This window comes from Lepisosteus oculatus, chromosome 15, assembly GCF_040954835.1.
Source record: "Lepisosteus oculatus isolate fLepOcu1 chromosome 15, fLepOcu1.hap2, whole genome shotgun sequence".
In the NCBI taxonomy this organism is placed as follows: Eukaryota; Metazoa; Chordata; class Actinopteri; order Semionotiformes; family Lepisosteidae; genus Lepisosteus; species Lepisosteus oculatus.
This window is the reverse complement of record NC_090710.1, coordinates 18,330,032-18,340,096: the sequence shown is the minus strand read 5'-3', so window position 1 is coordinate 18,340,096 and position 10,065 is coordinate 18,330,032. Positions and strand designations below refer to the sequence as shown.

The 10,065-nt window shown below is 46.1% G+C and overlaps 1 protein-coding gene across 5 annotated transcripts in view; it reads left to right on the top strand.

The window, feature by feature from the left end:
* The first annotated feature begins 10 nt into the window (after positions 1–10).
* itsn1 (intersectin 1 (SH3 domain protein)) overlaps positions 11–10,065 on the top strand; it is a 92,796-nt gene continuing 82,741 nt past the window's right edge. For 3 of the 5 annotated variants that reach the window (XM_015363745.2, XM_069178735.1, XM_069178734.1), the window contains exon 1: positions 11–138. The gene's annotated coding sequence lies outside the window, so the exon portion shown is untranslated. Of the gene's footprint in view, positions 139–683; positions 972–10,065 lie in introns of those variants that run through there. The other 2 variants (XM_015363748.2, XM_069178733.1) reach the window with 2 other exon arrangements.

Here is a 10,065-nt window from a genome sequence, read left to right as displayed (position 1 = left end):
GGCGGCTCAAAGAAAAAAAACGGGAGTCTGGAAGCAAGGAAAATACTGGCAACGAGCAGGAGGGGGGTCTGGTGGTTTTAAATATTCTGAATTGACTGTTATTAAAGCTGTAATTCGCGATGGATCCCCAACGATGAGGTAAGAAGGTCCGTGTTTTGTCTTGCCCTGATCTTGCAGCGGTGCTCCGGCCGGGCGTCGGGAAGACGGGATCGTGAGCTGGGAACTGCGGGAAAGAGGAGCAGGAGCAGGAGTGAACTGGAGGGTCACCCTGGCAGGAAATCACTGCCGCTCCGTGCCTCCAAACCGCTGCAAATCACGGATAAGCCTACATAGTTACCTCCAGACAAGGAGGGTGGGAGTGCAATTTCTGCAGGCTCGACGTGGAAAAGTTGGGATTCGTGCGTGTTCTTTTAATCAAAGTGGAAAGTAGATTAATTATCATGCTCCATTTACGTGGTGCAAATCGTGGATGCTTCGTGCCTCGGATTTTTTTTTCCTCCGCTCCCCGTCTCAAGCCAGTTATTACGCTCGAGTTGTCATTGTTGTTTATAATGAATTATGGATGGGCTCTCCAGCGTGCCCCGTTGCCGTGAATCGGCGGTTTCCTCAGCGGCGGAGTGCGGGAGCGGGTGTGTGTGTGTGTGGCCGGGAGAGGCTGCACACTGCGCCCGCCAGACCTGTGGGGGTGGGGGCGATGGGCGCCGGCGATTCGCCGTCCTTGCACGTTGCTTTTCTAACCCTGGACACTTGTCCGAGGTCCGTACAGCATGACGCTGCAGTTGAGTAACGGGATGATGCGAGTCTCCGGATTATGGAAAGAAGCCTTTGCGCAGAGGCGACCTGGTGATAATCGCAGTTCGCACGGACCTGGATGTATAGCACACGGCATCCTAAAATAACAAAATACTGGCGACGTTCTCTTGACTGATGGCGACTCCTTGATTAATCGCACTGCCCTGACAGCTTGCGAGGTAGACCTACCGCCCTCCTCAGCAAACATCTTCATTTGATGATGCATAGCTAACAGTTTGGGTGCGCCAAGGGATTTAAAGCAAGGCGCAGTCCTTAGTCTAGCTGCCCATCCGCCGTCTTTGTGATGTTGGAGATCTCCAGACTCATTTCACCCCGAGCCCAGCGTCTAATGATACTAATAATGTTAACAGTCACGACAGTTAAATCGGGAGGACCTGCGGTAACATCACCGTCACCGTATTTCGGGGTCTTCAGTCCTTAGTCGTGGCTGCGCTGGTAATTTGGGTGTAGAGTGTAGAGAAACGCTGTGTACTTGACTGCAATTCCAGTTAACAAGAATGAACGTCTGGACCGAGACAGAAGGAGAGTGAGACTGGACCTGCTGTCGTTTATGACAGGGGAGCCCAACTCTGGTGTCTTCAAGGTCCAACAGATTTTATAGGTCACCCTAAATCTAAAAAAGAACAAGAAAAGGTTTCAACTTTTCCTCCTAATGAGTTAAAGTATTAAGTATTCATAATTACTTGTTCGGGTAAAAGGAAAGCCAGAAACTTTCTAGCCCTGCAGGGCTGGGATCTTTGTACCTCCTGGATTAGGTCTGGGTACTTTTGTCTCTCATGACACTTTTGAAATCTCCAGCAGGCATGCTGTTAGGCAGCTGAGCTCCTGTGTGTATGGTGACCAGGGATATCGTCTCTTTTCCTTTAGTTGGAGCATCGCTGCTCTCTGTGGCAGTAGTGAGTGCTCCTGCTGTAGAGGTCACTGGGAGGTAATGGCTTGTTTGTGAAAAGTCATTAAGTGTAAACTGTGAAAGCAACATCCTCTGCTGCTGCTCTTCGGTGGTGCTTCGTCAAGTTGATCCCTGTTTAATCTCCCAAGAAAATCTTTGTGCTGTCAGATGCTGTCAGATCTTTAGTTTTGGAACAGGGCAGTATTTCCTGGGACACCCAGGAAAACAATGCAAGAATAGGCAATACTTTTTGAAAAAACACATGTCTGATGTGCAGTTATCTTGAGAATATGTGTGGGCATTTCAAGTTTAGCAAAGGTTTTTTTCGGTCTTAATGCCATTCAGGTGTGAAGTCAGGAGGACCGGCTTTTGAACACTTTCACTTTGGGTCAAAGGGGGCAGCTGTGGTGTGAAGGAGGTGTCAGTCAGAGGTGTTCTCAAGCTGGTAACCTCATTCCCTGGTTGTAAGAGGCTTCTTCTCTTTCTGCTCCTGGTGAAACTGAAACCAGGACCGTTTCAACTTCATGCACGAGTGCTTCAAAGCCTGCTTTGCCTGAGTTGTGCGGTATAACTTTCACTCATGTAAAGATCAGTGTTATTTTTAGTGAATTTCATTGGGTGTGGCTGGTATCATTTTTTTTAAAACAGTTTTGGCCTTACCTTGCAGCTACACTGCCTGATAGTACGTTTAATTTCTTGATTGCTCTCGAGGCAGGGAGCACTGAGCTCAAAGACCCAGGTCTCCGCCTTGTCCTGGCAGGTTTTCCTAGAAGACTCGTTTTACAGCTCTTTACCTGCACAGAAAAAGATCACTTTGTCATTGTTGCCGGTTTGATTCGAGGGATAGTCGGATTTTAATGGGTTTCAGTGGGGAGCTGTGCCAGTGTACATTGGCTGCAAAGGAACAAGTAGAAGTTATTTCCACACTGAAAAGTAGAAAGAAGAAACACTTTATCACACACACGTTTTCTGATTATTTATATCTCAGACCTATTACCTATACAACTCTTCTACAATAGTCTTTACATGGTTATGACTAGTGATTTTTTTTCTTTCAGAAACAGGAGAGTGGAGTTCAAGTTCTTTCCAGTGTTTTGATAAGAAAACTGTGTTATAGTTTTTTACAGGGCAGTGGAATAAGCCATTGTTTAATGTTATCTTATAGTGGGGTCCTAGGGTTCCTGTCCCATGCAGTTCTAAAATTGTTCAGCTTGCATCTTGTTGTGAACACAGAGTGGCAGTAACTGTTTCTGTATCCGCTTTCACTGAGAAACTTTGGTTTTTTTAGGCCAGCAGGCTGCAGGAGTTGTAAGACGGGCTTGGACCTGCCTCGGGGTTTGCCTTGTGATTAGAATGGTGGGGTGTTGTCTTGTGTGTGCCGTCTCCTGAAGTGAGCTCTCCTCTCAGTTTCCCTGCGCCCGCGGTGTTAGAAGATGGTGTACTGTACATGCAGGCCGGGAGAAAGTTTAGCATGGCAGCCTTCGGGCCTGGCTGCGGTTCCGCAGGAGTCGCAGATCTCTTTCAGCTGTGGCTGCTCCAGGCCCTGGGGAAGAAAAAGGGTTCATTTGGCTCAAGCCAAGCAAACAATGAGTTCATATAGTTAGCTAAGACCTCGGATGGGAGGACACTTAGAAGACACTGAGCGCTGGAGCCGAGTTGCCCTGCACTGAGCCTGTCCCGGCAACCCTAATTCACAGAGGTTTAAGAGCATACAATCAAAGGTACAGCGCGCTTGCCTGTAAATGATCTTCTCTAAAGACAGCCCCCGTAAGGCCTTTGCAGCGACACGCACCACTTCATCTGTAACAGGTCTTTTGGTATCGCTGAACACTGTGCGAAAATGCTTAGCGAAGTTTGCTAGCGAGAGCCTTTCATCCACCCAAATGATCAGTTGTCTTTTCAACAAAGCCTGTCAGCTTGTTTGTAGTTCATTTTTAAAACCCTTTCCGCCTCAAAAGACCCTCTGTCTTCCAGCGTCTCAGGCTGCACAGCGCATCTGCAAGAGTACTACCGAGTTTAAACAGGCACCCTTGTAAATTAACGTCCCTGCATTGCTGCACTGTGTATAGATTGGAGGGTAACACTGTTGCACAGGAGGGTTTTTGGCTCATTTTGAAACTTCCTGAGGAGTTACGCTGCGTGTTATTTTAGTCTCATCTCAGGCCCTTATTATTGAGGCCTGTTTTTAGCCGTTTATTTCATTGCTTTTTTTCTGACCAATGCCTTTAGGTTTTAATATAGGAGCCAGAAGACTGACTAAAGGCTGACTAAAGAACACTGCAAGCGCAGGGCCCCCAGGCTGAGCAGACCTCAGTGCTCTCCAGCCTGACTCCAGCAGTGCACTCCCTCGGTCTGCCAAAGTGGGCTGCAGAGGTTACTGGCGCTTTCTCGTCCTTGATCTCTCGGCCTCTGGCAGCTGCAGAGGAACGTGACTGTGCCAGGGCCGGCGTTGCTCGTGGAACAGGAGTGAAGTTCTACAGGGGGCCAAAGTAAAAGTGTGGTGGGCATTCGATGGGTAAGCTAGCTAAGCAGGTATGACCAGGCCGCAGTTGGGATCACATCTGCCTAAGAGACAGTTTAAAAGAATATCGCTTGGCTAAAAGGGATTAATCAGTTTGATCTGTTGGAATGAATTGTGTTTAGGAGGATATTTTTCTCTTTGACCAACACTGACTTATTGTTTGGAAACTGATTTCTTGAATGTGTTTTTCTAATGTCCCATCAGCCTTTGCTTGCGGGGGAAGGAAAGTCTTGTTACTCTGTTAAATGAGGGCCGGCTGAACCCTCACAGCTCCAGATCACCCCCGAGTCTGGCTTGAGGACTCGGCCTTCAGTTCCTTTAGAAGTGGGCAGCCTGTTGGCAGTGCAGCAGGAGCCGGCGCTGGGCGGAGTGTAATGATTGCCTCTTATCATCATTGTGAGCATGGCTGTCAGTGAATGATGGTTTGAACACTATAGAAAAATGACTGCTCTGAAATCTACCCAGGGAAGAGCAACCAGATACCTTCTGTGTTTTAAGAGATTGTCCCACACTGACCGGCTGAATGAACAGAAACGTTTTCGTGTTGCACTGAGAAGGTTGAGGGAATCCGACCCCTTAGTCAGAATTCTCAAAGGCCTTGACCGTCAACTCGGAGGACTTCTTCAAAATGAACAGGGAGGCACCAATCACAAGAGGCACACGTGGAAAATACATGGAAGTGCATTTAATACCCCAAACCGAACCCAAAGTGTTTTGGGAGTTGGAACAAGCTGAGCAGCCATGTTGTTGAAGATACTGTGGCTTCTTTCAGTAACAGCTGGATGAGCTTGGATCAGTTAGCTAACTAACTAGCATATTTGAGGGATAGGTGAAATATCCTTCTCTAATCTGTAACCGTTCTTATATTCTCCTGATCTTGACAGTCGTAAAGCTTTCTGGGAATTCTGAAATCGTCTCCAGAAAATAGAAATATCTTCATTGGATTAAGCTTCCATTGTTCTGGGGCTGCTGACCCCTTCAGTTTTCAACTCTTTTTCAACCCCCCATCTCAAAAGATGCACTAAAATTCCCTGCACTTTCCTGACTGCTCATGGAAGTCAGGTGGTGCTTCAGTTCTCCTGTGCGGCTGGCGGGGAAGAGCCCCAGTATCCACTTCTGAGCCATATCCCTTCTTCTGATGGAGCACAGGACTGGAACAGCCTGTCACCTCCCTTGTTGCAATGCATTGATGAGCAGGCCCTTGTCTTAGCTTTCTTCTTCCTCCTCCTTCCTCCGAATGTGGATTTTTCTTCTTTCACCTTACTGTGGCCCAAGCCGGTCTACATTGTATGGGTGACAGGGCCTTCTCTTGCTATGCCCCCAAGCTCTGGAACTCTCTCCCCAAGGATATCAGAGAGTCACCTTCTCTGAACTCCTTCAAATCCAGACCCAAAACCCTCTTCTTCAGAAAAGCCTTTACTTAACTGGTTCCATTCTTCACCCCTCTGCTTTTCTTAGTACCACCATCCACAGTCTCCTCTATATATTGTAATTGTGTTTTATCTTGTGTATTCTTATTTATTGTTGTTGTCAGCCTATAAAGCGCTTTGAGAAGCCACCTTTAAAGGTGCTATATAATATAAAGTTTATTCTTATTTTCTCTGTGGTGTCTGCACTATTATGCCTGTGTGGACAGCCTTCTGACCTATATCATGGAAAGGAAAGAGCCAACAGGGCAAGTTACTGAATTGTACGTTGACTGCAAGGTTCTGCTGAGCTGTACTCCATGCCTTCCTCCACAGAAAGCGATTTAGGCAGAGCAATACTTTTTATTTTTAATAAATCCGGTTGCAAGCTTACCTTTGTACTTTTTTATACAGCTGGAGATCTTAAAGAAGGTAGACAGGCTACTTGTTTTATGGAGGCAATTATGGGTACAATTGCAATGCTCCACCAGGATTTGAACCTGCAAACTTACTGTTCTAAGGCTGGAGCCCTGACCACTATGCTTCACTGCTGCCTTTCTCATTTAGACCGGTGCTCTGCCTGAACGCCTGCACGGCCTCAGGCTGGGGGTCATAGCTGCTGTGCATTTTCTAAAACCATGCCCCAACTCTACCCCTCTTTGAAATCCTGCGAGCGTGACTTGACCTGCTCTTTCCCCTGCTTGATGTCAGAATCTGGATCAGACCCAAGCTCGCAAGACACAAAACACAACGTAAATGAAAGGCTGCTTCAGTTTGTTTGTGGCCAGGGGGCAAGAGTAGAGTCAATTCACAGAGTAAATTCATCCAGACAGAATCCATTGTCTTAAACCTCCCACTCTTTGCTACATATCTTCATGTTGAGTAGTCAGTGATCTGATGACATGGAATGTGCAGGTATGGTTTAAAGATCCCTCCTGTTGTGAGCCAATCTGAAATGAAAGCCATATTCATTGTGGAAGAAGTGGCGAGATTACGAGCCTCAACCTTCTGTACGGTTTTTGTTTAAAAAATTGGTAGGCATTGGTCTGCAGAATTAGAAGAGCCGATGAGAATCAACATTATGTATTCCTTTTTTGGAATCCCAGCTCCATTCTGTCATGTCTTCACAACCTCTTCTGTTTACTATGATTGTGATATTCACATCAAACATGATTTGAAATCTGATTTTGGTTTAGATTGAAAATTGGGGTGTTCCAGGATTTAGAAGAAAATTATTGTGAAATTCAGGAGCCTAAAATTTGGACCTCTCCTCTGGAGGTATAGGAACAAACACCTTTTCAAAGGATTGAATCGTTGGAGGTCTGAGTTAAGAGTGAGACGTTACAGACGTCACATTTTGGATTGTTGACCCTGTGCTGAGATTCGACAAAAACACACAGTTCATCTACTTTAGGATTTTCCATAGACAGTGAAAACCAGGCTCCCTCGGTATGCTGTATCATTTTATCCAGGCAGTAAGCAACATTGTGGAACAGACTGAAAAATAATCACTTCGGAGATATTAGCTGCACTACATTTCCCAATAGCTGTGACAGTGAGGCCCATCTGTGTCTCCTACAGCGAGCACTCCTGAACCCAGAGGAGCTGTCCAGTTTTCACACAGCCCTCTTGCACAGGGAGCCAGCGAGCCTGGTGCTTGTGCATCGTCTCTTCACCTTGGCGTGCAAGGCCAAGGTTTCCCTGGAGTGTTTGTGTTGCCTGTGTTTTGTGCTTTGTGTTTCCTGTCATGTGGAGTACTTTCAAGTCAGGAGCTCATCTCGAAATGCTTAGAAGGAATCCATAAGTCAACCTGGATATGTTTTAAGTTTAAATGTGAAATTTCACTTGAAGATTTATTAGAATTGTTGGAAAATGAAAGGGAGCCTAATAAGAGGAGTGCTGTTTGTCCTGACCAGAGTCTGCAGTCTGCAAGCTACAGGAGTATACACTGCGCCCAGTACGACAGATGTATAGGCACATGTCAAGACTTAGTGTATTAAAGTTACCATGTTAAGGAACGGGGAGCTAATGCATGTTTTGAAATACGGGCATGGTTATCCAGCATTAATCCTGGCGAGCAGCAGAGCTGCTGAAATCTGGACCAGCTGCAGGTTTGAAACTGAAGCTCGATGATGGAGACTGATGCCAAGCAGGGGCTCCAGTAGGTCTCATCCAGCTGGGGAAGTATCCTAGGTGAATATAGCACAGCTGTCAGAAAGGCTTCTTGTGTTAATTGTATCTTAGGATCTGGGCCATTGAAACTCCCACACATATCCCAGCATGATAAGAATTATCACAAAATCAGCTGTGAATGCACAAACCAAATAGCACTACCTCTGTTTCCTTGGAATTGTTACCTTTGTCTTCCAGTTCCTCATTTTACTGGCACTCTACACATATGCTTTTGTGAGTGGGTCACCATTCCTGATAGGGGAGAGGACTGGCTGCCCAGTGGGCTGGTTTCTCATGTTGGGGTGTAGATCTACTCATCTGTGCTGAGGCGGCTTTTATAAAGAAGCACTGTATCCTAAAGCACTCTGGGTTTAGGAATATTATAGCGAAGTGTACTTTTTTGTATATATATTCATCTCACTCATGACTATTACATTTTAATATGCACTAAATTATGCTAATTATCCTTCAGCACTCAAAATTCATATCCTATTTCAAAGTATGTTCGTTGCATCATCTACAATCAATTACATTTCAGGAGTCATGTTCTGCAATACAGTGAAGGGCAATTACTTTTACCTTGAAACCTTGAATCCTTTTTGCCTTGAAATCTTCAGCTTTTCACAGCTGTGCTCAGAGGGCTCAGTTCTTCAGGCCTGTGCTCCTACATTCCTCCCCCCGGAAACATTCCCATGGCTTCATATCTGAGCACATCGGTGATCGGCACAGTTCTCTTCCTTATGTGTCCAGCAGCCTTCACGAGAGACCTCCGGGGTCAGACATTTTGTGCAGCAAGTTTGTGGTGCAGCATGAGGTCTGGACTCCCCCCAGCAATTTCCATTATTTATCTTACAGTCTTGGATAACAGCTGTTGCTTTCTGGAGTGAAGGTTACTTTTTTTAAAGACTTATTCCTCGCATTTATGTGGTACGTTTTGCCATAAAGAAACCAAATGCTCTTGACATACAAGAGGGGGACACTCTTCGTCTGCCACTCAGGTGCAGCTCCAGCTGGGTTTTTTAGCTTGAGCGTAGAGGTCAGATGAGTAAAACCTGGCTTTGGCTCTGTAAACTGCAGTGTTATGAAACCCCTAGCCAGGCTACAGGTGAACTTGACATCTGTGCAGTGTTAGTCTGGCAGATGAGTGTGATGAAAGAACAGGTGACCGGCACTCACGTGGAGCTGCTCTTTTGCCTTTGAACTGCAGAAATCCATTGTGTCGATGAGGGCTGCAGGTGCTGTAGATGTTGCTTCACCAGCTCGGCTCTGGAGTTTGTAAAGTCTGACTCATGTGCTGGCTGGCTGGCTGTCCGTCTGTGACTTTGTCTTGAGCCTTGGAAAACACTTCCCTCCAAACTGTCACAGTAATTCCCAGTGGTACTGGGTGGAGCTATTGTGAAAACATGTCAAGCCAGGTCAGAGAACTCTACTCTTCTCTGTGACAGGTTCCCAGCACTGCCGAGACATCTGCACTCCAGAGAATTAAGAGATCTTTAGTCTCCACTCACCCCTGTTTCAGCCAGCTAGCCTGTGGGGTTCAGTAACTCCTCTGCACAGTGCTGATGTACTGTTTATGCGTGTATTATTCCCACTTTTGTCATTTTAAATAACATATTTAAATGACCTAAGTAATGAGAATGTAGGGAAGTAATGAGCATGTTGTGAAGTTCAGCATGTATTTCAAGTAAACATCCTTATGAAATGTTGGAGAGATCTTTCAATACCTCTTACTGAGTAGCTCTGGGATCTGCAATCTCCTGCTATACTGAGTTTTGTTAATCCTTCAGCTGCAGTATTCTATCCCTGTTAACTGTTCAATAGAAACAGTCTATCTGAAGACCACCGAAAGACGTTTTGCTCTCCTTCCGGTGGGCACAGCTGAAGCCTGCACAGGTTGGGCACTATTGTAGCAGCTGCTTCTTTTAGAGTTTCTGCAGTGGCATCCTTCTTTAGCATAGTGGGTGGCCTTTTCTTTCTTAAAGTACTGCCAGCAAAACGGGGCTGATTTAATATTATCAGGCCGCATGCTGGCATGCTGTGTTTATCTTAATTTCCTTTCAAAGACCAACCAACGGTTGCAGTTCTTTCTATTTTTAGCTGCTGCTTACAGGCTTTATCACTTTCAGATTCCTGTGTTTTCTGAGGCGCGGGGGTGGTGGTCTGGTTGTCACGCACACACCTGAATGGTTCTGCGGTGTAGCACTCGCCCAAGGGCGTGGCTGTCCCTTACCGAACAGACAGCCTCAAGGAGCCTCGTTGTTGAT